Source organism: Chelonoidis abingdonii, chromosome 1 (assembly GCF_003597395.2).
Source record: "Chelonoidis abingdonii isolate Lonesome George chromosome 1, CheloAbing_2.0, whole genome shotgun sequence".
In the NCBI taxonomy this organism is placed as follows: Eukaryota; Metazoa; Chordata; order Testudines; family Testudinidae; genus Chelonoidis; species Chelonoidis abingdonii.
This window is the reverse complement of record NC_133769.1, coordinates 305,022,322-305,048,819: the sequence shown is the minus strand read 5'-3', so window position 1 is coordinate 305,048,819 and position 26,498 is coordinate 305,022,322. Positions and strand designations below refer to the sequence as shown.

Below are 26,498 nucleotides of genomic sequence, written 5' to 3'. Positions count from 1 at the left end.
CTTTTTTTTCTTACTCAAATACTTTCAACAATCTGTATCCTATTTCCATTTCAATCTCAGTCCAAGCCCTGCTCTACACTACGAGATTAGGTTGAACTTAGGCATGTTAAGTCAATTTAACAGGCAATGCGGCTACACAACCAACCCCGTTCCGTCGACCTACAGGGCTCTCAAAATCGACAGCTATACTCCACCCCAGCAAGTGGAGTAGCACTAAAATTGACCTTCTTGGTTCGAATTTGGGATAGTGCAGACACAGCATAGTGCAATTCGACAGTATTGGCCTCTGAGAGTTATCCCCGAGTGCTCCAATGTCACTGCTCTGGACAGCACTTTCAACTCCGATGCACTAGCCAGGTACACAGGAAAAGCCCCAGGAACTTTTGAATTTCATTTCCTGTTTGGTCAGCATGGCGAGCTCAGCAGCATGGGTGACCATGCAGTCTCAGAATTGCAGATGAGCTCCAGCATGGAGCAAACGTGAGACACTGGATCTGATTGCTGTATGCGGAGAAGAATCTGTACAGTCAGAACTCCTATCAAAAAGAAGAAATGTTAATATATATGCCAAAATCTCACAGGGCATGGTGGAGAGAGGCTACACCAGGAACACACAGCAGCGCCGTATGAAAGTTAAGGAGCTCAGGCAAGCCTACCAAAAGACAAAGGAGGCAAATGGTCACTCCGGGTCAGAGCCCCATACATGCCACTTCTATGATCAGCTGCATGCCATTCTAGGGAGGGATCCTACCAGTACCTCACCAGTGTCCATGGACACCTGCAAGGGGGGAGTCTCATATAACATGAAGGAGGATTTTTGTAGAAGAGCAGCAGGAGGAGAATGCGCAGCAGGCAAGCGAAGACTCTATTCGCCCCAGCAGCCAGGACCTTTTCATCACTCTGGAGCCAATACACTCCCAAGGCAAGTTCCCAGACCTTGAAGGTGGAGAAGGCACCTCTGGTGAGTGAACATTTGTAACTACACTACAGGGGTTAAAACCAATTGTGTTTAATGTTTGATTTGCCTTGAAGAATTGGGATGCATTTGCGGCCAGTGCAGCTACTGGAAAAGTCTGTTAACGTTTCTGGAGATAGAGCAGGAATCCTACAAGGACATCTCCATGAAGCTCTGCTGGAGGTACTCTGAAAGCCTTTGCAGAAAGTTTCTGGGGAGGGCTGCCTTATTTCGTCCTCTACTGTAGGACACTTTACCATGCCAAGCCAGAAGCAAGTAGTCTGGAATTATTGCAGCACAAAGCATGGCAGCAAATGGTCCTGGGTTTTGGTCGCATTCATGCAACATTTGGTCTTTATCTTTCTGTGTCAGCCTCAGAAGAGTGATATCATTCATGGTCACCTGGTTGAAATAGGGGAATTTCTGTAAGGGAACAGTAAAAGGTCCCCGTTCATGCTGGCCTGTTTGCGCTTGGCTAAAAGGGATCATCCCTGAGAATAGCCATGTAGTGGGAGGTGGGATGTGCTTCCCATCCAACCCCAAAACATAGCTCCCTCCTTTTAAACAGCAAACCCAACCAGCATTGCTTGCTATGGGAAAAGAGGGCACTGCAGTTTGAAACCATTCTCACATATTATGAAGGCGGAAGAAGCCAATCCCACGTACCTTTTGGCTTACATGGCTGCCTGGAAACTGAATTCTGTTGCCCAGAAGTGTATGATGTGTGACCATACTGGCAGGTGCTCAATATAAAAGGCAATATGCGACCTTGTACCTAAAGCACATGTGTTGTCTGCTGTGAATTGCTTGATTCACTGTGAAAGAGTCTCCCCTTTGTTCTCAGAAATGTATCTTCTTAAATTTTGCTCTCCCTTCTTATCCCCCTCTGCAGGTGCAAATGCATCTCTGCTCCCGTATCATCTCCGTCCCTAGGTTATCGTAGATTAGAAGGCGAAAAAAACGCAATCATGATGACATATTTTCAGAGCTCATGCAGTCCTTCCACACTGATAGGGCACAGCTGATTGCATGGAAGCATTCGGTGGCAGAGGCTAGGAAAACATTTAGTGAGCATGATCAGAACATGCAGGAGCAGATGCTGAGGCTAATGGGGGAGCAAATGGACATGATCAGGCATCTGGTGGAGCTGCAGGAAAGGCAACAAGAGCACAGACTGCCGCTGCATCCATTGTATAACTTTTTGCCCTCCTCCCCATATCCTCCTCACCCAGATACCCAAAAATGCATAGGGGGAGGCACCGGGCACCCAACCACTCCACTCCAGAGGGTGGCCGAAGCAATAGAAGGCTGTCATTCAAACAGTTTCGATTTGCAGTGTGGCTACAATAAGCAATATGACCTTGTCCTTTCGTCTTCCCCTCCTTCCCCACCCCACCCACGCTACCTTGTCAGTTATCTCACTTTTTTTAAATTAATAAATAAAAAATGAATGGTTTCAAAACAACAGTGACTTTATTTCTTTTGCCAGCTCTGATTGAAAGGGGGTCGAGGGTTGGCTTACAGGCACTTAATATCAACAAAGGGGGTGGATTTGCATCAAGGAGAAAAACACACAACTGTCACACTGTTTCCTGGCCAGTCATGAAATTGGTTTTCAAAACCTCTAGCTGTGCCCTTCTAATCGCCCCAGTGTCTGGCTGTTCAAAACTGGTAGCGAGGCAATTTTCCTCAACCTCCCACCCCACCATAAATGTCTCCCCCTTACTCTCACAAATATTACGGAGCACATAGCAAGCAGCAATAACAATAGGAATATTGTTTGCGCTGAGGTCTAATCTAGTCAGCAAACAGCGCCACTGAGCTTTTAAATGTGCAGAGGTGCATTCTATCACCGTTTTGCACTTGCTCAGCCTATACTTGAACTGCTCCTTACTATTGTCCAGGCTGCCTGTGTACGGCTTCATGAGCCATGGAAGCAAGGGGTAGGCTGGGTCCCCAAGGATAACTATAGGCATTTCAACATCCCCAACAGTAATTTTCTGGTCTGAGAAGTAAGTCCCTTCTTGCAGCTGTTCAAACAGCCCAGAGTTCCTAAAGATGTGAGTGTCATGCACCTTTCCCAGCCATCCCACGCTGATGTCGATGAAACATCCCTTGTGATCCACCAGTGCTTGTAGCACCATTGAGAAGTACCCTTTGCGGTTTACGTACTTGTTGGCAAGGTGGTCCGGTGCCAAGATAAGCTAAGATATTACCCCACTACAGTTAGGGAACCTCATTGCAGCAAAGTCATCATCTATGACCTGCACATTTCCCACAGTCACTACCCTTGCTAGCAGAAGGTTAGTGATTGCCTTGGCTACTTCAATCACAGCAGGCCCCCACCATAGATTTACCCACTCTGAATTGATTCCCAACTGACTGGTATCAGTCAGGGGTTGCAAACTTCCACAGGGCTATTGCCACTCACGTCTCAACTGTCAGGGCAGATCTCATCTTGGTATTCCTGCATTTCAGAGCGGGGAAAGGCAACTCACACAGTTCCATGAAAGTGGCTTTACGCATGCAAAAGTTGCAAAGCCTCTGGGAATCATCCCATACCTGCAACACTATGTGGTCCCACCAGTCAGTGCTGGTTTGCCTGGCCCAGAATTGCTGTTCCACTGTATCAACCTGCCCCACTGCCACCATGCTGTCCCAATTGCAACATCCCATGCTTTCAGGAACGTCTGTGTCCATGTCCTCCTGACAATCATCCTCGTGCTGGTGGCTTCTAGCTAGGTTCTGCACAAACCACAGGATAATGTGTGAGGTGTTTACAATGCTCATAACAGCAGTAGTGAACTGAGTGGGCTCCACACTTGCCTTGCTATGGAATCTGCATGGGTAACCCAGGAAAAAAGGTGCAAAATGATTGTTTGCTGTTGCTTTCAAGGAGAGAGGGAAAGAGGGAGGGGAGACTGACAACATGTACTGAAAACCACCTGCAACAATCTTTTTGCTCCATAAGACATTGGGAGCTTAACCCCCAATGGTCAGTGGGGACCGTGGGATAGCTACCCATAGTGCACCACTTCGTGAGTCAATGCTAGCCACGGTATTGCGGGCAGACTCCGCCAACCTACTGTGCTTAGTGGGAACATACACTAGCGCCTGTATAAAATTGCTTTCTAAAGGTCAACTGCTATAAATTCGACCTAATTTCCTAATGTAGACATACTCCAACTGTAGACATTTTTGGCAACACCTCCTCCCTTTTTGTCTCTGCCTGTCCTTCCCAAGCAATTGGTACCTTTCTATACCAATGGTCCAGTCATGCATTATTATCCCACCAAATCTCTGTGATGCAAACTATATTATAGTTTTCTGTTTTAACAAGCATTTCAAGTTCTTCCTGTATATTCCCCATACTTCTGCATTAGTACACAGCAGGGATCGACAATCTTTGGCATGCAGCCCTCCAGGTTGTTTACCTGTCACATCTACAGGTTCGGCAGATTGTGGCTCCTACTTGCCACAGTGGCTCCTACTTGCCATCCCAGGCCAATGGGGGCAGTGGAAAGCGGTCGCCAGCACATCCGTCAGCCCACACTGCTTCCCACAGCCCCCATTTTCCTGGGATGGTGAACCACAGCCACTGGGAACCGTGATCGGCCGAACCTGCAGACACAGCAGGTAAACAATCCGGTCCGGCCTGCAAGGGTGCTTACCCTGGTGGGCCGCGGGCCAAAGGTTGCCGATCCCTGGTATACAGACATCTAAGATACGTCCTTTGATTTCCCCCTAGGTTCTCTCTTGTCTCTCCCTCATCCCGGCTATAACTGTCCATGCTCCCCCGAGATTCTGACCATCTCCCAAGTCTCCATGTTTTTGATTTAGCAGTGGGCTTTTGTCACGTGCCCCCTTAGAACCTGGTTTACAGACCTCCTCACTATGTTAGTCAGTCTGTATCCAAATATGATCTTCTCCTTACTCGATAGGCAGACTCCATCTTTGCTTATGAATCCATCTTCTTGGAACAGCATTCCACAAACAAGGAAGCTGAAGACCTTCTGATGATACCAGCCTCACAGCCAGGCATACATCTCCAGGATACATTTGTCTTGCCTGGGCCCCTACCCTTTACCAGAAGGATCAAAGAGAACACCACCTGTAGAGGACCAGTTCAACAACCAGCCAGGTGTCTTAGCCACTGTCACTTATTGGGATGGATTATCATGTTTTTTTGCTTGTTGCATTTAGTTATTTAGTAGGCCTTTGGAGGAACTTAGCATAATTAAGGCAAGGGTGGGAGGGGGACCAGTTATCACGTGAAGTGAGCTTGACTCTACGCCGACTCTGATATGCTGAGGTAAGTGTCTGTGATAAGCAGGAAGTGTGGATATATTTCAGGATTGTCATTATGTGGAAATATGGTGCCTGACTAACTGCTCGGAAATTGCTCGCTTAACAATTTTTCTTTTTTACTGACATTTTTGTAACACCTGCTTTTTGCCTAGTGACTCATTTTGTTTGGTCAGCTATGTAACATTTTTTTGATTTACATGTCTTTGTAGATTTTTTAATATAAAAGGGGTATTATGGGTCTGCATCAAGTGGATTGCTTTGTGGACACAGAGATTTCTAGCCATAGACAGAAGGCCAGCCACAGAAAATACTGCTCCAAGTTCCTGAGGGGTAATTATCAGTTTGGGGTCCTGTATAACCTTTTGTGTTTTTATGTGCTTGAGACTAAACAAAACAGTGACTTCAACTAAAGGCATCCTAGTGGGAGGGCTGAAGACTAATAACATACTGGCTTTAAGTGAAAGTACATGTTTTCAATTTGTGTCAGCCATATAACAGACAGAATTGCTGCATCTCCTTGTTCTATCCTGATACCACCTCACAGAGAGTAAAATTTACCTAGAGCTATAGTTTTGGGGGAACCCTGGGTAACACACCTGCACCCCCAACTCTTTCATCCTCACTCCCAGAGCCCTGTAGTCATTTCTGATCTGCTTAGGGTCATACCTGGCAATATGATTAGTGCCCACATGAATGAGTAGCATGTGGTGGTAGTCAGTGGGCCGCCCTTGGCAGGCAGCATACCTGCCCTTGGCAGGCAGCATACCTGCAGGGAAGCCATGTCAGGCCGACAGACCAGTGCCTATATCTCCCTCAGAAGAGAGTCACCAACCACCACTACCCTATTTCTTCCTGGAGTGGTGGCTGTGATCCTCCAAGTCTTAGGGTACATGGCTTTTCCTCTTCCACCTTTGGGGGTGATTCTTCATCATACATTGCCAGGGCAGCATAATGGTTCATCAGTACGGTGAGTGGGTTCGGAGTAGGTGTTGGGCATTGCTTGCTGCCAGAAGTAACCAGCAGCCAGTGTCCTCTCTATGACAGAGCCATATCCTCTGCCCCCTTAGGGGTGTGACAACAGTCTTCTCTAGCTAGATAGCTTCCCCAGCCTAGGACATCTCCATATGAATACACTCAGTGAAGTCCTCGTGGGCACTGACGCTCCTCAGTGAATCTCCTCCTCCTGTAGCGCTCTCTGCTTCCTGAGAGAATCCACCAGCAGACACCTCTTGCACTGGATGGTCGCCCCAGCCTGGCTTTTGTTGTGTGGGAAATTCAAGTCACAGTCTCTGCGAATTCACACTAGGATTATAGAGGCAGCCCTGGTCAGGTTCTCTGTCTTGATACAGGTGCAGGTGGAGGAGACAGGAGTGGTGTCGGCACAGGCAATTTGGCCCTTCCAAACCATAGCAATTATATTACGACTTCCTCTTACAAACTTCGTCTCAAACTCCTTGTTTGTGGTCCCCTGTTAATCAGGTCCCTTTGGTTGCCTAGTGAACATTCTGAGTGTTTCTCAATACCTCTCCTTTAGAGACAGCTGCACAATCTCTCTTCTTCCCCTTCAAGCTTTCCTTGTGTTCTGACCTTTCCACCCCAGTCCAAAATAGCAAGAGGCACTGCAGGGCTCTTTCATTTCATGAGGCTTTTGAGGAGTGTCAAGGAATATTGAAGTGCTGTTGTATTGGAGTGTTAGAAATTTTTATTAAGAGCTACCTCTCTTAACAAAATGTTACCCACAGCATTGAATGCTTAACTGGAAAACACTCAGATACTGTTATGATGAAGCTGGTATAAGAACCTGAATAGAATGGCTGAGACTGACTGTGATATATATATTTTGATTTTGTAATGTTAAAAAACTGGGAGGGCATTCAGAACCTTGAAATAGGCACCCTTTCTTGTTATAAATTGAAATATAATAAATCAATTAATTGAATTACATATGCATTGCTGATCATAAAGGTAAGATTCAGCCCATGCCAAACTCTTGCAGTAAAAGGAAAATTTAGCACTGCTGCCATGCACAAATTTAATCTTCATTATAATTAACACTACTTTCTACTGACAAAAGCAAATGGAACTGCATTGGAAGAAAGCAATTTTTGGAATGAAATGTTATGGAGTGCAGCTGTAATATGATTTTATGAGACATTTCTCCATTTTATATTTGAAAAGTACCCATAACTACAACCATGTGTCTATAACTTTTAGGGTTTGGTCCTCAACGCAGTCTGAGAATATAACATGCGTGTTGAGGACTTCCACTCTGGTACAACAGAGAATTCTGCAGTAGCCCAAACAGCTGATGCCCGTTCCTCCACCTGCGGCAGGAATGGCTGGTGGATTTTCACAGTCATGGATCCATTAGGCCACATTCACCATGGCTTGTCTCTAAAACTCTCTCTTCACTCATTTATACAGGGTAAAAACCTGGCTCATTGAAGTCAGTGGCAAAACTCCCATCGACTTCAATAGTGCCAGTTCTTCACCCAGAATCTATACTCTTCAAACTGGAGGGGACTTACGCCTACTGCATCTATTTAATATCCATGAACTTACATGGGTCACCATGCCATCAGCATAGTGAATGTTTGCATGAGTTCCTTAAATACTATCCGAAACCCAGCACAGGGGAACTGCACTGCTTCTGCGGCCAGGAGAGTGCCTTACAGCCCTGGAGACTGATAGCAAGATTTTCCTATTTTTTATGTCTTTCCAAGGCAATGTTAACACAATAAAAACAGCAAAGATGAGGAAGCAGGAAAAGTAATAGCACAGAAAAAGTGATTAGAAACTTGCAATAAAATCAAAATGTCTACATTTCACTTCACATGCAAAACTTTTGGGCTGATCTTCTAGAACAAGTATATAGAACACGTGTGTCTGGAAGAAACCAGGAAAAAATATGTTTAGCATGCTCACTGGGCTTTTTCGTTCTCTTGCTATAGAGCACATGCAGCCTCGAGGGTGATCTTGAATGTTATCTCTGCAGCTGAATGATTTTTAGAGGTTTCATCGAATAGCAGGGTCACAACCCAGAGTCCGTTCTTATCTGTTTTAATAAAAATGACAATGAACTGTGCAACCCTCCATGGTCCCCTCAAGCAAAATGAAGGTAATGTTGCTCCTGTCAGTACAGACAAGTCTAATTGCAGAATTAGGGTCTAGAGCATGGAAATTCACTGCATTTGGGATTTTATCTAAGACTGTGGAAGGACTGGTGTTCAATTTTGTGTTTTCTCTGTTTTTCTATTTTTTTTAGAATTCCCACCAAAGAGGGATGATGTTTTACAGCTGAGCTCCATGACAGGTCATTCAAACAACAATTTATTCCCACATAACTACAGATGCTATAAGATTTTGTGTCCCCAGATCTCAAAGCAACATAGAAATGTTGTACAGTACATGACATGAGATGAGTGAAGAGGATAGTACATCTCATAAAACTTGTACCCTTTCTTCTACCACACATATATGTGCAGTATCTGATCTTATAAGAGACACATGACTGTGCATATGAGATCATAATCAGGCTTTAATAGTATAGGTTTTCTGTTTTATTTTGAATCTGTATTTTAGTTTAACAGTGTCCATAGAAAGAAATTTAAGACAATTCTCCCACAGGGGGACAATTAAGAAGTATAACTGTAGAACTGAAATAGAACAGTCTCTTTTATCAGAACATGTGACCATTTGAGTGTTTTTTTATTGTCTTTTCTTTTCTCCTTTTGGTGGTGGAGGTGGAAGGAGTTAAAGGAAATTGGAAAAAAAAAGAAATTGTTAATAGGCTTATATGAGGAAATTGTGCCATAGATTTAAACTGAATGAGTCTTGGAGGCAGATCCAACTCCGTGTAATTAAGAGTGGTAAGCTGTGGCAAATAATAAATGGTGGGCAACTAGATTGTTGTTGTTTTAAACATTTAGTAATCTGTTAACATCCATATTATCTGGTAACCTGGAATGCATTTCATTAATGATCTGGAGGATGGTGTGGACTACACACTAAGCAAGTTTGCAGATGACACTAAACTGGGAGGAGTGGTAGATATGCTAGAGCAGTGGTCCCCAAACTTTTCAGCTGGCGAGCGCCAGATGAAGGACAGTGGCGGCGGTGGAGCATCTGCTGAAATGCCGCTGAAATCCGGCAGCCACGCTCTCAATGACGCCGCTTGTCAGCGGCCAGCGGCGAGCAGCGTCATCGAAAGGCATCACCGCTGAAATGCCGCTGAAATTTTGGTAGATGCTCCACCAATGGCTATGGCGCCCGCAAGCACTGCGTTGGGGACTCCTGTGCTGGAGGGTAGGGATAGCATACAGAGGCACCTAGACAAATTAAAGGATTGGGACAAAAGAAATCTGATGAGGTTCAACAAGGACAAGTGCAGAGTCCTGCACTTAGGACGGAAGAATCCCATGCACTGCGACAGACATGGGACCAAATGGCTAGCCAGCAGCTCTGCAGAAAAGGACCTAGGGGTTACAGTGGACTAGAAGCTGGATATGAGTTAGCAGTGTGCCCTTGTTGCCAAGTAGGCTAATGGCATTTTGGGCTGTATAGTTAGGGGCATTGCCAGCAGATCAAGTGATGTGATCATTTCCCTCTATTTTACATTGATGAGGCCTCATCTGGAGTACTGTGTCCAGTTTTGGGTCACACACCACAAGAAGGATGTGGAAAAATTAGAAAGAGTCCAGAGGCGGGCAAGAAAAATGAGTAGGGGGCTGGAGCACATGACTTATGAGGAGAGGCTGAGGGAACTGGGATTGTTTAGTCTGCACAAGAGAAGAATGAGGGGGGATTTGATAGCTGTTTTCAATGACCTGAAATGGGGTTCAAAAGAGGATGGATCTAGACTGTTCTGAGTGGTACCAGATGACAGAATGAGGAGTAATGGTCTCAAGTTGCAGTGGGGGAGGTTTAGGTTGGATATTAGGAAAACCTTTTTCACTAGGAGGGTGGTGAAGCACTGGAATGGGTTACCTAGGGAGGTGGTGGCATCTCCTTCCTTAGAAGTTTTTACGGTCATGCTTGACAAAGCCCTGGCTGGGATGATTTGGTTGGGGATTGATCCTGCTCTGAACAGGCGGTTGGACGAGGTGACCTCCTGAGTTCCCTTCCAACCCTGATATTCTATGATACTATAATTTCGATGAGTTCTTTATTCAAGTTGAGGACAAAGTTTTAATTTGAGATCAACAAAACTAGACTTCGTGTCTAGAGTACTCAGCAGTCTTTTGACTAACTCAGATTATAAAACTAAATAATCTTTGCTGGTTATAGACACAGAACTACTCAGAATATAATTTCCCAACTTCTATAACCAAGAATGTAAATACCGAAGTAAATACTCTAGAACAGCGGTGGGCAACCTACCGTTTGTTTATATTTGCACAGCAGCCCGCAGCTCCCAGTGGCCGCGGTTCATTGTTTCCTGTGGCCCACACCGCTTCCCACAGCTCCTATTGGCCGGGAATGGTGAACCGCGGCCACTGGGAGCTCTGGGTGGCAGTGCAAATGTAAACAAACTGTCTGCCAGCCCACAGCGAATTACCATGATGGGCCGTGGGCTGCAGGTTGCCCACCGCTACTCTAGAAAGAAGAGTAGAATGTTTAGCCCAATCACCTCTCAGTCTTATTAGTTAATCCAAAAGAAAGAAAATAAATCTGAAAGACGTACAGATTATAGAATTCCTTATTAAAAACACCCAGTTGACTTAGGTCTGGCATTGGACAGAAAGAAAATCAAGTGCAGACCCATAATTATTGGAGAAATCTTGTGCTACAAGTAAATGAATAAAGGGAAGACTCAATAACTTGAAAAATGGGTGCACCTTCTGCCCTTGATGATCCCTTAATGGCTGAGATAGCCTAAAGGAGAAAAGTGACTTTAGTAGAATGATTATTGTGTAAGTGGTTTAAGAGATAAATAGATAATATTACAGTAAGCCAGGACATTGTTCTCCATTACTTATAGAGGTAATTGGTCCTTATTTTCCTGGCTCTTGGTTCCACTACACAAAGACATCTATTTACTCCAAGTTTTAAAAAAGCAAACCAAAAAACGTCCTTACTGCATCAAACTCAGTGTTAGACTCCAGTGAGAACAAAAAGCATTCTATGGATGTTAACCCTGTCCTCCCTCCCTGTTCCCTGCCCAGTGTCTTGTTACTCTCTCCCCATGTCTGTCATGACTAACATATGGCTCTGATCCAACACTGAGAACTCTGTGAATGGAGATCTTTGCAGGCATAAGTGTCTGTGGGGAGACAGGTTGCCACCCAAATCAGGAGGGACAAAAAGATATCCTCTGAGCACATGTAGACTCAACCTGATGAACCTGTGAGGATCATCAAACCTGGAAAGGGGCAGCTCCTTAAAAGGGAGGATTCAAGCCCAGTGCCTTGCAGCACTCAGAGGTAAGCAGAGCCAGAACACCAAAAAGCAGAGACTGCTTACCAGGAGAATGGTTAAACTCTGCCACCTGGACCTTCTGAAGAAGTAGAGGGATCTTTATTTTGTTTTCCCTTTTTGTTTAGAACCCAGAGAGTTTGGCCTGGATCCTTCAGCCACAAGGGAGTTAAGGCCTCAGACCCCCTTCACAGAGACTATGGACCTCTTACCTTGCAGGGGACTGTTGCGTGAGCCTGGATTGTTTTGTGGGGTGCCCTGGGAGTACATGTATGACTGGGCCTGTTCATGTGGAGTACTTTGAATGGTAGTGGCCTAAGTTTGCTATCTAGAGAAAACTGTAAAGGCCTAGATTGATTTGTGAAAGGGCAACTGATCAGCTTTCAGGATTAATCATAAGACTTAATACTTGTCTAGCACTTTTCACTCATAGATCTAAAAACCTTGTTAAAAGAGGGGCAGGTTTCATTACTCCATTTTGCAAATGGGAAAAATAAAGTACAGAGAAGTTAAAAGAGTCATCAAATATAAGTTAGTCACGGAGAAAGGAACAGAAGATAGGTCCCCTGATGCTCAGCCCCCTACTATGCCACAGCTTAGTGACAAATGGAAAAGGCACATTGTTTTCATTTACAAAGATCTGTAATCATAATACAGTGCAAGTAGCCACGCATGTGGGTTATACTATGACAGTGTGCCTCCATGTTGTTACTGTCTACCTGGGCTATTTATACAGTAATGTGATTATAAGCATTGCCTAAAAAGAAAAAATGGACAAAGAAAAAAATAACCCCCCAGTATCTCTGTATCCAGAGACAGAGGGGTGTTCATTCTTCATTTCAACACCACATGAGTGCATACGTACCCAATACAAAGAGGGAAAGAAGAAAAGCAAATCTCTTGATGATTATTCGCAGTGTAGATCTAGGCAAGGCTTCCAGATGAAGGCATATGTATCCAGTGCAGCTGGATATTTAGCATTGTCCCTATGTACTTAAATCTAAAAATATCACAAGGGCATAGTTTTTTTTTATTATCAGTCAGATTCATTTGACAATTACCAATTACGTTTTTGAATTTTTATTATATGTTAATAGACTATATTAATTAAAGAAGATTGAAATTCACTAATAATGATTAATTCAACATGGGATACCTATAACACATTTTATGAGAGGTGAAATTCTCTATGGATATCTCATTTGCATCCTGAAATACTTGGTACTGCACCTCTGCATAGATTTCTGTTTTGCATAGTCATCTAAGCCAACACACAACATGAGACCAGGAAGAGAGAAGGATGGACAGATGACCTTCTCACGGCCACTGGGATGAAAATGACAATGACAAGAGAAGCAGTAGCTCCTCCTGGCCCCCAGCAGTCTAACACCTGTAGCCTCATCTGATTATATAAATCCAATAGAATGCACAACTAGTTTTTGGTGAGGAACATTATCTCCATAATAAACATTCTCCAAATTTACCTAGCCCCAGGGAAATAGCCTCTGATGCTGTTAGTCCTTTTGCAATTCATGAATAATACGTATTTAACAGAAATCTTAGAACAGGAAATGAAAAAGTGAAGATGATAAATCTATTTCACTTAGACAATAATCATATAACACTATGGCCAGTTAGTTCTAATTTATAGACAGGATTCCCTCTGGAAATCTTAGGTGAAAAAAGTGTGTGGTCGTGTGAGAAGATGAGAACCATATAGGGCATCTTTTACCCACTGGAACAGTTAACTGGACGGAAACACTAATTAAGATTTCACTGCTGCAAATAAGTATTAACAGAGTTGAACAGTATGAGTTTTTCTGAAGCTCAATCTTGTTTGCCTGTTAGGATCTCCTTCCTGAAACCTGGATTGTTCATATTTAATCTGTCTCAGTTCTTTTTTTTTTTCCCCTATAGACAAGAAACACATTTGGCTCTCTGCGCCCATAAAAGATTGCTAATCTATAAAGTGTTCTTGCCCTACTGGAATCTTCTAGCCTGTGACAATAATTATGAGGGCTGACAGATACTTGTCTTGCTGTTAAAAACAGTACAGCAGAATCTCAAGACTTACCAACACCTCAGGAATGGAGGTTGTTGCTAACTCTGTAATGTTCGTAACGCTGAACAAAATGTTATGGTTGTTTTTTCAAAAGTTTACAAGTGAACATTGACTTAATACAGCTTTGAAACTTTACTGTGCAGAACAAAAATGCTGCTTTTAACTCTCTTAATTTAAATAAAACCGTTTCTCTCCCTTGTCATAGTTTTTTTGAAAATATCCCTTTATTTTTTAGTAATTTATGTTTAACACAGTATTGTGCTGTACATTATTTCCATTTTCTCTTCTCTCTGCTGCCTGATTGTGTACTTCTGTTTCCAAATGAGGTGTGTGGTTGCCTGGTCAGGTCGTAACTCTGAGGTTCTACTGTAATAACAATGTTAAAAGCATTCCTTAGCTGTAAATGCAGCATTTATTTCCATGATGTTTGGATAATATCCATCCCTCTGTAGCAGGTTCTGTGATGTATCATACTTAAGTGTCTGGTAAATCTTCTAATAAGTAACAAGGCTCAGTTCCTTTAAACACTGAATGGTACAGTTTAATGGTACAGACAATGGTACATGGTCTAATTAGTGAAATAATATTTTTCCCCCAACAACGTTTCCAAATATAAAGTAGAATTCCCAGTTTGTATGTGATTTGTCTAAGGAATTATCCCACACTCCTGCTTTTTTTTTCCCCTTTACAACTCACTTAGTTTTAAACAGATTAAACGGTTCCACCTTGTTTTGAGGAAGCCTTAGGAATATGGATTATACTAACCAAATAGAAAAATATTTTATTCTATTGTTCTGATAATATTCGCCACACCGTCTATGCAAAACAAGTGAGACATTTACAGAATCAGTATAACCAAATTTCCCCAACACATCTCTGCCTATCTCCTATTAAAGCCCTTAGATAGTGCACAGACAAAGGGGAAAACATCTGTTAAACTGAGATTGCTAAATGACTCATGAGACACTTACAAGATAATATTTTGATTTCTTTGGGTAGAAAAAAAATATTTTTAAAGCCATTTGTGAATCAAGGCGTCAACCTTTTCCTGTCACGTTAGGAACACTGATCCTAGATCCTGTACGCTATGATCAAACAGTTTATGCAAAAGAGTCTGTCAACAGAAAACTCGGTGCATTTCTTTGATGTTACTTAATTGACTAAAAGGAAATTGGATTCATGCAGTAAATTCATAGGATGTGATTTCTTCTTGAAATTTCTTCTAATGAAATTTGGATTTTATACATAACTTACATGATTTAATTTGGGATTTTATCCTGTACAAAAGAGAAAATGCAACTGACTGAATACATTCCAGCCAGGCCTGGACTATGTTTGATGGAACAACCTGGCTGCTTTCCACTCAAATTTATTAATTCTGATTTTAGGCCAAACTCTCCCATCCTTTAAGAGTATGTGTCTCCCACTGTATTCTAGAGGAGCTCCACAAGCATCAGAGGGCAGAGTTTAATTATGCAAGGTGCTGAGCACTCCTGTGAGGTGCAGAGCACCTTCAACTCCCACCGAAGTCAGTGGGAACTGCAGGTTCACAGACCTTCCAGATGCACTCAGTACTTTCCAGGGTTAAGCTGTAGGTCAGAATGCAGATCAATTATTTTCATTGTCTTTGTCATAGGGTGTAAACTACTGGCCACTATAATGAATCAGGAGAGTGAATCTGAGGGACTACAAAGCCTACACCACATAATTAGCTTATACAGAACTTGACATTTTATTATATTGTTGTGGTATTGTATGGGAAGCTTTATAGCCATGTTTCATTTTTTACCTGGCATCCTTCAGTTTGCTAGCAAACATGCCTAATATTTCCAAATCAGATTGCATTCCCTTCAGTGAATTCAACAGCAAATTATTTGTCAACAAGTTTCAGTTTTAGCTCTTTTAAAGGCTGCTTCTCTACAAAGAATAAAAAAGCTTATGTGCAGACACAGAACAATTGCATGCTACTGCCACATAATAGGGAGGCAAAAGATGCTACAGCCACTATAATTCACAAAGCAAGCGTGGTGGACAAGTGGGGATCCACAATAAAATCAGGTTGGCTCGGAGGTCAAGGCACAGATTTACACAAGGAAATGTATGCAGACATAAGGAAGTAACGCTTTTTTACCACAAAATTGCCTAGGTAGAGTGAGCTCTCCTGAGAGATTTATGCAGAGCATATCTCTAGCAAGATGAAAAGAATGTTCTGTCCTCAGAATCAAAGCCAAGCAAAAAGGGAGAAAAAAAAACCCCTAAGCAGCAGAGAGGACAAAACACTCCATCAGTCATACAACTACAGTGTGAGAGAGACATAAAGGAATTTCCAGGGCTTTCAGTCAGATCAGCAAAAATATAGATAGATTAGATAAATAGATTCTGGGGAAGTAAAAAAAAAATTTTTTTAGCTTATTTAATTCAAGACCTAATTTTATCGATTTCTTTTAAAAATTAAAAATGGTTTAAAATATCACATATATGGTTTGTCAATGCCAAAATCTATTGTGTATTAAGCAATACATTACTGCAATGATACATTTTTTACTTGAAGTTATATTTTAGTTGAAAGTTGTCATTTTGCAATAATATTTTGAGACCAAGGCACCTTAAACGCTTGTGGACAAGCTTATCAGAGGCCCAGATAAGGAATAGCTTTCATAGTTTAGTGCTGGGGCCTTGAGATTTCTTTCCAGAAAAAGAAAAAAAGTGAGTGCAAAGAAGTAAGATAAAAGGCACCTCACCCAAACCTTCTTAATATGCTGATGTGGTTCTACCCATCTATACTATATCTTTCATTATATTTTATTTTGTCGTCTGTATTTTTCTCTTGCTATTTCTTGAAAGCATACTTGTGGGCTGGGTTTCTGAAAAAGGCACTCTGTCTTTGTAGCTGCATTTTGGTGGCCACAAGAAAATCTGGTTTCTTGTGCCCCAGGATACCTGACTGTGGATGTAAGTCAGGTCATTAAAGTTGCAAGTTCTCTGATTTGCACCTGAAATACATTTTGCAAGCACAAAAAATGCAGGCACAAATCTGGCTGAGGCAGAATGAGACTGCAAAAAGGAAGGCTGGGCCTCAGTCCTTTGAAAATTGTACCTCATAGAATGCATCATACCTTTAAAAAAAAAAACCACACAAATACAGAGCGCTAAGTATGCTTAATGGGTGTAATTCAACTTTGGAGTGGAGGTCTGGCGGAAGACCTGCTCAATCGCTTGATCCATTTGTTGTATAGTATAACTAGGTTCAAAAAAGATTTGAACCAAGTTTATGCAGGATAGATCCATCAATGGGTATTAGTCAAGATAGTCATTGATGCAACCGCATACTCCAAGTGTCCCTAAATCTCCAATTATTAGAAGCTGGGTCTTAATGACAGGGGATGGATCACTCAAAATTGCCTTGTTCTGTTAATTTTCCTCTGAAACATCAGGCACTGGCCACTGTGAGAAGATAAGTTATTGGGCTTGATGAACCATTGGTTTGACTCAGTATGGCTATTCTTATGTTCGCGCAATGAGGCAAGACAGCCAATGGAGTGGCTGCATGGGATCATTGCATCTCAGGTGCGTAGAAAGTGGCAATGGGGTGGGGTCATGGGACATGGACTTACTTATACAAATTTGGTCATACAACAAGGTAAAATAATTTCCTATCGATGCCCGGTGTCAATCCCACTTAACCATTACTGTGACTGAAGTGGTGAAGAAATCCTAGCATTGTAAGTGAGTCTTAAGTAATTTATAGAATTTGGGCCAACCCCCTTCACAGTACTGAATTTCATTCCCACTGTGTAAGTAGAACAAAGGGGCTGCAGCTGCTGTCACAGTCAGAAGGGCGTGCACACTTACCCCAGGCCGGAAGTCAGTTTTTCCCCACGTTTCATTGCACAAAGCCTGATTATTCAGATCTTGTGCAGGAGACAGGAATTTTACACAGTATCTAGACAGGGCTCTTTGCACGACTCCTGACCTACAGTCTCTTACATTGACCATCTAGTCCATGTGACCACATGGGGAACAAGGCAACGTGAGAATGCAAGTCTGAGCATGGAGGTGGGTCTGGGAGGGCAGACCAGGAGAGGACAGAGAGCAGTGGAGAGGGATGGGGAGTAGCCAGACCCTTGGCTCTACCACACAACATGCCAGCTAAGCTGAACCATCATAAGGAGGAAGAGCCGTAGCAACTTGCTTTTCTCTAGGAGAAAAGGGAGCAGCAGCTACATGCTACTCCATACTCAGGACTAGTAACAAAGCCTCAGTCTAGTTCTGAAGTCCTAATCCTGAGAGGTGCTGAGCACTCACAACTCCCATTATCTTCACGTTGGAATTGTATGAACAGTACAGTATAGCCTTCATATGTTCCATGGTCCTACAAATGCAGTGTTTTATCTATGTATAGTCAATAGGGTTGTTTTTATATAACCAAAGGAACCAGGGCTGGCCAGAGGATTCAGGGGGCCTGGGGCAAAGCAATTTTGGGGCCCCTTCCATTAAAAAAAAAAAAGTTGCAATACTATAGAATTCTATATTCTTGTGGAGGCCCCTGTGAGACCCAGGGCAAATTGCCCCACTTGCTCCACCCCCCGCCCCAGGCAGCCCTGAAAGGAACCCAAATAAAGTTCCATTTATAATATGAGAGATTTTGTTGCCTCAAACTTTCAAGCATGATAGCTGCTCAATTTCTCAGGCTTTATACAGAATATAAATATGTCATCTTAGAAACTGTTTATAATACGTGTTCCCATTTGTGAAAAAAATATTCTACTGTGTCTGTTTTGTTTTCTGAAAACATTCACCCACTTTTTATAAATAATGCTTTACAAAATATTTCCATCCAAGCATACATACACATGGATACCCCACTGGGTGGTTGTTTTCTTTGAAACCCTCATATCTAGCTATGTAGGCAAGTATCAGAGGGGTAGCCGTGTTAGTCTGGATATGTAAAAGCAGCAGGGAATCCTGTGGCACCTTATAGACTAACAGACGTTTTGGAGCGTGAGCTTTCATGGGTGAATACCCACTTCGTCAGACGCAGGTAATGGAAATTCCATGGGCAGTCGTATATATGCTTAGCAAGCAAGCTAGAGATAACAAAGGTTAGTTCACTTCAGGAGGATGAACCCTGTTGTACAGTTGAGTGTGAAAAACCAAGGGAGAAGAACTGCTTCTTAATTGGTCAAAGCCATTCACATCTGTTTAGTCGCGAGTGATCACTGGTGTCAAATTTGCAGATGACTAAGCTCAGCAGTTTCTCTTTGAAAGTCTAGTCCTGAAGTTTTTTGCTGCGGATGGCCACCTTAGTCTGCTAAGTGTGTCCAGGAGGTTGAAGTGCTCTCCACATGTTTTATATTGCATTCCTGATATCTGATTATGTCCATTTAATCCTTTTCCATAGAGACTGTCTATTTGCCAAGTTACATTAGCAGAGGCATTGCTGCATATGAAGGCGTATATTACGTGGTGGACGCTGCAGTGTGAATGAATGGTATGAATTGCTGATCTGGGTTAGTCCTGTGATGATTCGCTGGTATGTAGATATGTGGCAGAGTTGGCATTGAGTTTGTTGCATGGATTGGTTTCCTGAGGAGATTACTATGGCTTATGGTTGGGCAGTTCTGTTGGAGATACTTCAGGTTGAGGCTTTCTGTGGGAAGGATTGGCTGCCCACTCAAGACCTGGAAGAAATGTGGGATCATTGTCCAGGAATGGTTGTAACCCTATATGGTGGAGGGGTTTTAGCTGGGGCTGTATGTGATGGCCATGGATCTGTTGCGTTTCTTTCTTGGGTTTGTTCTCGTAGGAGGTCGGTACATGTCTGGAGCTCTGTTATCGGTTTCCTATTCCATCGTGCGGATTGTAGTTTTGAGAATGCTTGGTATGGATTTTTGTAGTGTTTCTTTGTCTGAGGGTTAGAGCATGCGGTGTACCTCGCAGTGTTGGCTGGAGCAATGGATCGTGTGATGTGCTCCTGGAGATGAGTTGAGCATGAAGTAGCATAGTGGTCGGTAGGTTTTCGATATAGGGTGGTGTTAATGTGACCATCACTTATTTGCACCGTGGTGTCTAAAAAGTGGACCTCCCGTGTAGATTGGTCCAGGCTGAGGTTCATGGTGGGGTGGAAGTTGTTGAAGTTTCCACCATGATTTCAACAACTTGGTTGGTTGGGTTTTGGTTTTGGTTTTTTTTTGTTTTGTTTGTTTTTAAACAGGAATGTGTAGATTTTGATGAATTTTTGAAGGGAAAAAGACAAAATGTTTTATTTTGACAATGTCAAATGGTTTCAATGTATTAATTTTTTACTTTTATGTGATATTTAAAATATTATCTTGAGAGGTGGTCACTCCAGTCCAGAGCGAAGACACGCTGGCTGGGCTGTGTGTAGAAGCTGTACCGCCACTGCCTCTGCTCCACCTGTTGTGTGAGTACATAGACGATTCAGGCACTGGAAGTCTGGCAGCTTTTACAAATATGAATCCATCTGAAAAAAGGAGAAAGGAACATTTTCTTTTCCTGTTATTAAATCATCTCATCTACTGAAGATGCTGCTGCGGAGGAATATTGAAAGTCTATAGCAAAAATAAAGAAATATGCCATGAGAAGTAATATTTTATAAACCTACATTGTATAAAATAATCTTTAAGAAGAAGAATACAATTCTTGTATCACTAAATGCTTCTTTTGAAAGTAAGATGTGGGGGATATGGACAAGATTTATTTAAACTGTGTAATATTTTAGGACGGGAGCTGACATTGATGGAGATTATTGAAAACTAGTTTTATGGTCATATAAACTCAAAAAAGGAGTTTCCAGTCTATAATATGCTGAGCAATAGGCAAAATACATAATTCCCCTAATACCTGGCATATGCCATCTTTTTAAAAAAATAGTGAAATATCACCGAGCCACTGTATCAGTACTTCTCTCTGATACAGATGGGCAGATCTTATGTATTCTGAGGATAAATTAACTTCTTGATTTTTTCACATTTGCATTTGCAAAAGCAGATTGAGTTCATGACCCTTCCCCTTCCAACCCCCACTGTAATTTAAAACCATTTATTTACTTTCCTATGGAAGTTTCCATATACAGTGCATTTTCTAGATAAAAGATTTCTCTGCAGTGTATCAGGCAGAGAAGCATACCCTTCCTGTCCCTCCAATACACCGAAACAAAAGCTAAGTTGGCACAGAGCAGGGATATGCATGTAGAGATTTCTAACACGGTAGAGGAGAATTTAACCACACATCTTCTATTCATTTTAATGGGTTTACTATTTTGAAAATCTCACTCTATATCTATTATTTCAATAGAATTTCTCTCTCTGTCCACTTCTCTGCATCTTCCCCCCTCTGTCTCTCTCCTATTTCTCCCACTTAGCCTCCTCCCTGCTCCAACTTTTACCTTATTTTTTCAAATATATATTTTTCTCCTTACCTCTTTTATTTATCTATCTTCTGTACTTAGATGGTCCCCATCCCCCTAATATCTGAGGACCTCACAGTAAGTACATATCCTCACAGCACCCCTGTGAGGTTCAAAAGAACTATTATCCCCATTTAACAATCAGGGAACTGACGCTCAGAAAGGATAAGTGACTTGCCCAGGGTCACAGAAAAGTTGCTTGTAGCAAAGCAGGAATTAAATCTAGGTTTTCCATAGGCTAGATAACACACTAAACCATAGACCATCCCTTCTCTCTTCCCTTCTAGTAGTCAGAGTAAATATGAATTTCAGCTCAAGCGTGCAAGTGAGGTTGAAATTTAAACAAGCAAGATCACTCATCATGGCTCTTCCATTTTCATGTGCTGCACAAAAGCGAATATTCACTGGCCCCAAGAAAAGCACCAGATCTAGTGTTGCAGCAGAATGAGGGGCTACTGGGAGTCTTGAAAGAGGAAAAAATACTTTCCCTCATGTCTTTACAGGGATGAATTGGAGCAGACAGACTGAATCTACTGCCAATGTTAAACTTTTTATTTTCAATGACACCAATTATTTTGAGCACCAAATGCTTCAATTATCTCAAGCAGCCAATTAACAAGTTGAATTCAAAAAATCAGAAACCACTCTGAAATTGCCAAGCATTCAAATTATTTTTCCATACAAATGGCATAGTTTGCAACTTTCTAAAACTACTTTTCTGCCTTTCATTTTCACATCTAAAGAAGACTATTGGGACCAAAAGGTTTGTCACCTCAGACCACTGGCTGAAAGTAATGGATAGACAATTTCACAAATAAGGCCTCCCTGCTCCCAAACCAAAAAGGGTTGTAAAGATAATCCAGCCGTGCCAATCTGCTTTAGGTCATGCTGCTAAAGCATCAGGCAGCCTAATTTAGAGGGTCCTCTATTAATGTGTTCTCTGTGTTTGCACAGGATTTGTTCCCTTAGAAAGGCTGATCCTCTGTATAAAGTGTCTCTTTGTATTGTGGTGGTTCATGCCCTCCTATTATGGCTACTAAGCTATTTCTACAATAAAATTTGTGGCTCCTTAAAAGGTACTAATATATAATCCCAGAGCTACATCTGTGCATACTTTGAAAGACGTAATTTGAAATAAATTTATCAAGATGTCTAATTGTGGAGTTTATGGCTAGTACTGGAATTTGCATGTGCTATCCAGAGTGCTAAATCCTGCTACTAGGGACACATTTACAAGGAGATACTACAGTGTAACATTAGCAACATTTCAAATGTGTGGAATCATACTTAATACCAGGTTTCTAAACATACCCAGTTCCCTGTATTGTATTCATGATGCACAATTGGTTAACTTCCCTTAAGAGAGGCACAGGAAGACTGGATTTCTGAGTGTGTGTGTGTATGTGTGTGTGCTGAGTTGGTCTGTTGAGAGCAGAATGTGTTTAGTTTACCCTAACAGGTGTGGATCTTCATTCCTGTGAGCAGTCTAAATGAAAACAATACACTCCCTACCAATATACCCATTATGGCCACTCATCTCTCCTGCAGATTTATGTGTCAAAACAAAAGACACCAGCCGTGCCTCAATATACCCAAAACCTAAACCTCCATGCACTGACCAGGGCTGTGCAGGTGCAAACTCTTATTTAGATACCCTGTCTCTGACAGTGTCTAATGTTTCACTGGAAGGTAAAATCCCCCCTAATGCCCCTAGGTAAAGTCCCAGGAAGAAAATTCCTTCCTGACCCATGAGGTGATTGGTTGAAGTCCAGTAACAGGAGATAAGATTACCTTTGTATGTTAGCTTGTATAACTATAAAAGTTGTTAGGTGTCATAAAATTAAACAGGCCTTTTAAAATTCAACCACAGTGACTGTCTTGATGGCCTAAGGTAGTAAATTCCACAGATTCACTCTACCTGCATGAAGGCTAATTTCCTTTTATTTTTATGAATAATCAATATAAAAACCACCTCCAACCTAGGGTAAAGTGGAATTTGAAACTTTGCCGCCAGCCCAAAGACATGGTAAGAGGTATGTGTTATCATGTTACAGAGGTCAGAGCATGCCATCTGTACCTGAACCTGTGGGATTGGATGGATCTACTTTTCTCAGGTCAGAAGACAGTGTGATCCAGTGGGTAGGGCAGTGTCTAAGGATTGAGGAGACCTAGATTCTGTTCCCAGCACTGCCCTTGATTTGCAGGATAACGTTGGGCTAGTCACTTCACCTCTCTGGTTTTCCATCCCATTCTTTAACTGTCTTGTTTATTTAAGCCTAGATTGTCACTTCACAATCAGGCCTGAACAAGGGGCAGCACAAGCAACCCAGAGGCGTATTCTCCTCAACTGTGAGGGTAAAAGGGAAACAGTGTCTCTATGGCACTTCCTTCCTTTCTGTCACTGTACCTACACAAGGCAATAAAATACTACATCAGCCCCAAAGTGCCCCTTTTAAATAATTTTTGTGGTTTTCCAATTACATTTCACTATTTTTTTAAAAAAATATTCCCTCCTTTGTGGCAGTCTGAACCACCTGCAAAAACAGGGCAAACAGATTATCATGAAACGGTGACATGGATTCTGCCTACACACTGTCAAGTGCAAAACACAGGCAATGTGCAAATAAGAAAAAAAAGATCTCACCTCTCTTACTGCTGTATCTTTTTCTTGTGACTGCATCCAGGAAAACCATTTCCAGAAAGAGGTGTGATTTTTAAGTTGACAGTGGCTCTTTTTATGAATTCATTTTACTTTAACATTAAATAAAACTAGAGGGAATGTGGCAAAGTCAAGCCAAGCTGCCAAATAATAATGAGCCATAAAAGACAGATAATCCCAAAGAACCAAGAATAGGTGTGAAAATGGTCTGAGGTGAATTGATCTGAATGAGAAAGCCTTACATTGAGCTACATTCTAAAGCATGTTGTGAAATCCATGTTGTGATGAAAGGGATGAAGGTCTAGGATTTTGTTGGGTCTTATACTGACAGGTAGAAGCCAGCTGGAGACAAGCTGCAGCTCTGAGAAACTGTTTGCTGACAGTTTTGTGGTGGTATTGTGTTTGGCTCTTGGTGGGCCATTGTGACTTGATTTTGTGTGTGAGACAGAAAGAAATTGATTGATTCCAGGGGGAAAGTGTGACATTCTTACAGGAGATATCAGTGATGAGAAATATAAAACTAGGAGGCATGGCCTGGGAGAAAAGTAAGAGCTGGATGGAATAAATTACCCTAGGCTACACACGTTGGCTAGGGGTGGAAGGAGCAAAGAGTGCATCTGCCCCCTGTCCACAGAGGTATGTGCTCTGAAGCACATTGGACCTAAATTCTGCAAGAAGGACCCTGATTTATGCAGGAAAGTGGTGCTGAATGCTGCAGCGGAATGGAATTTCTGCAGCAATGAGTACTTTCCAAAACACAGGGTTTGACTGAATTAAATATGAAAATAAATAATACACTCAGTGCAGTGCCCTGGTGGGCTTTTTAAAATACAAAATGAATATTTCAGTGGAAATCTCAATTTTGAAATGGTTTCAATTTATTTTATGTTTCCTCTGAATTGTCAATGTCGTGGATAATTTTGTATTGCTAATGAATAATGACACTTCCGAAGTGTCAAGGGGAAAGATGGAGTTATGGGTAGCATAGTGAAGGGCATGTGGGGATTTTAGCCCCCAGCAGAGATGGAAGTGGTTATCATTTGGGGATGTACGAGGTGACTGAGGCTTTTGGCACTGGGAAGGGAATAGATCTTCTCTTCTCTTCCCTTCCCTGCTTTGGGCAAGTGCAGAGGCAACCTGAAATTCTGGGGAGGTTTATACTTCCAGTGGTAGATCCTCAGCTCATGTAATTTGTCATAGCTTCACTGTAGTCAATTTGCTGATTAGCTTGAGGAGAATATTGACCAGTTGTAATTGGGTGGTAGTTATGCTTGACCATACAGCACATGATTCAATGGAACTATGGCAATTTACACAGCTAAGAATCTGGCCCTGGCCTTTTAACCCAGCTATCCTTCACAGCATCCAGATGCCTTTTAACAACTTGGATAAATATATTACCATACGTTTCTGCTGAAATAATCATCAGTTCACCATGTAACTCATCATCGTTAGATTTCAGTATTAATTGCACATTGAGATTAATAGAGAAATTCACTCCTTTCTTAGCCTTCGATTCAGGAAAGTGTGTAATCATTGTCTAACTTGCAGCATGGGGCTGCTCAGGTGTTGAAAGTTAGACATGTGCTTATGGATAAATTCATGGAGATTAAGTCCATTAATGGTATTAGCCAGGATGGGTAAGGAATGGTGTTCCTAGCCTCTCTTTGTCAGAGGGTGGAGATGGATGGTAGGAGAGAGATCACTTGATCCTTACGTGTTATGTTCACTCCCTCTGGGGCACCTGGCATTAGTCAGTGTTGGTAGACAGGATACTGGGCTAGATGGACCTTTGTTCTGCCCCTGTACGGACATTCTTATGTACCGTGCTGAACTAGGACTTCAGTGCTATTGCTTCATGCTGTCTGCAGACTCAGGAAAACCACATGGCATTGGCTCACATTTGGGTTCCATAGTCAGAAAGTTCTATCTCCCCTCATACAGACTATAGACATGAATGTTGTTTAAAATAAAAGTTTAGATTCTGCAGCCAAGAGTGGGTTCTGTGGCAAATTTCACATCCACATAATCACAGATATTGGGGCCTGCCTCTTATACATAGAAAGAAAGGAATATAACAGGGAATAAATAACCTGTGTTCTGCTATTTATCATTAAAAGAACTGTACATTTAGACGGGAGAGAAGCAACCTAAAATGATTGCCCCTTATATCGCTTATTGTAACAACACAGATGGATTACCCATAGCACATAATACAAATGTAATACAGTTGGAGTTTGTCTAAAGCGGTAGCATTTTGCTGGGAGCATAAATTTTGGTGCCAGCATAGTTTAGTGCTAGCCTTGGGCACATTATAGAAATGAAGGAGTGGGTTTAGAATAAAGTGGCAATATTTTGGTGGCAGCATAAAATATATAATTTTTCCTCTAAAGCAAATCACCAATTCCTTTGTTACATTAAGCTTTGTCGGCTGAAAAGCCAGTTGTAAAAATCATGAACATAATTATATACCCTTGCCTGAGCACCAAGAAATCCTATTTGTAGCAAATAGTCTCAAAAGCAGGGATTTTGCTTTACAGAACTCTGGATTTTAGTTGGAGCAGGAATGCAAATACTAATATTTCCATATTTTGCAAGTACTACCCTTTTCCATTAAAACAAATAGGTTCTTCTATCCTGCAGAGCAGAGTTTGCTCAGATACCAAAACGG

General features: G+C 42.0%; 1 protein-coding gene across 5 annotated transcripts in view; it reads left to right on the top strand.

The window, feature by feature from the left end:
• Nucleotides 1-26,280, top strand: part of PCDH17 (protocadherin 17) — a 505,466-nt gene extending 479,186 nt beyond the window's left edge. For all 5 annotated transcript variants that reach the window (XM_032787736.2, XM_032787740.2, XM_032787738.2 and 2 more), the window contains one exon: nt 26,267-26,280. The gene's annotated coding sequence lies outside the window, so the exon portion shown is untranslated. The remainder of the gene's footprint in view (nt 1-26,266) is intronic.
• Nucleotides 26,281-26,498: the final 218 nt, after the last annotated feature.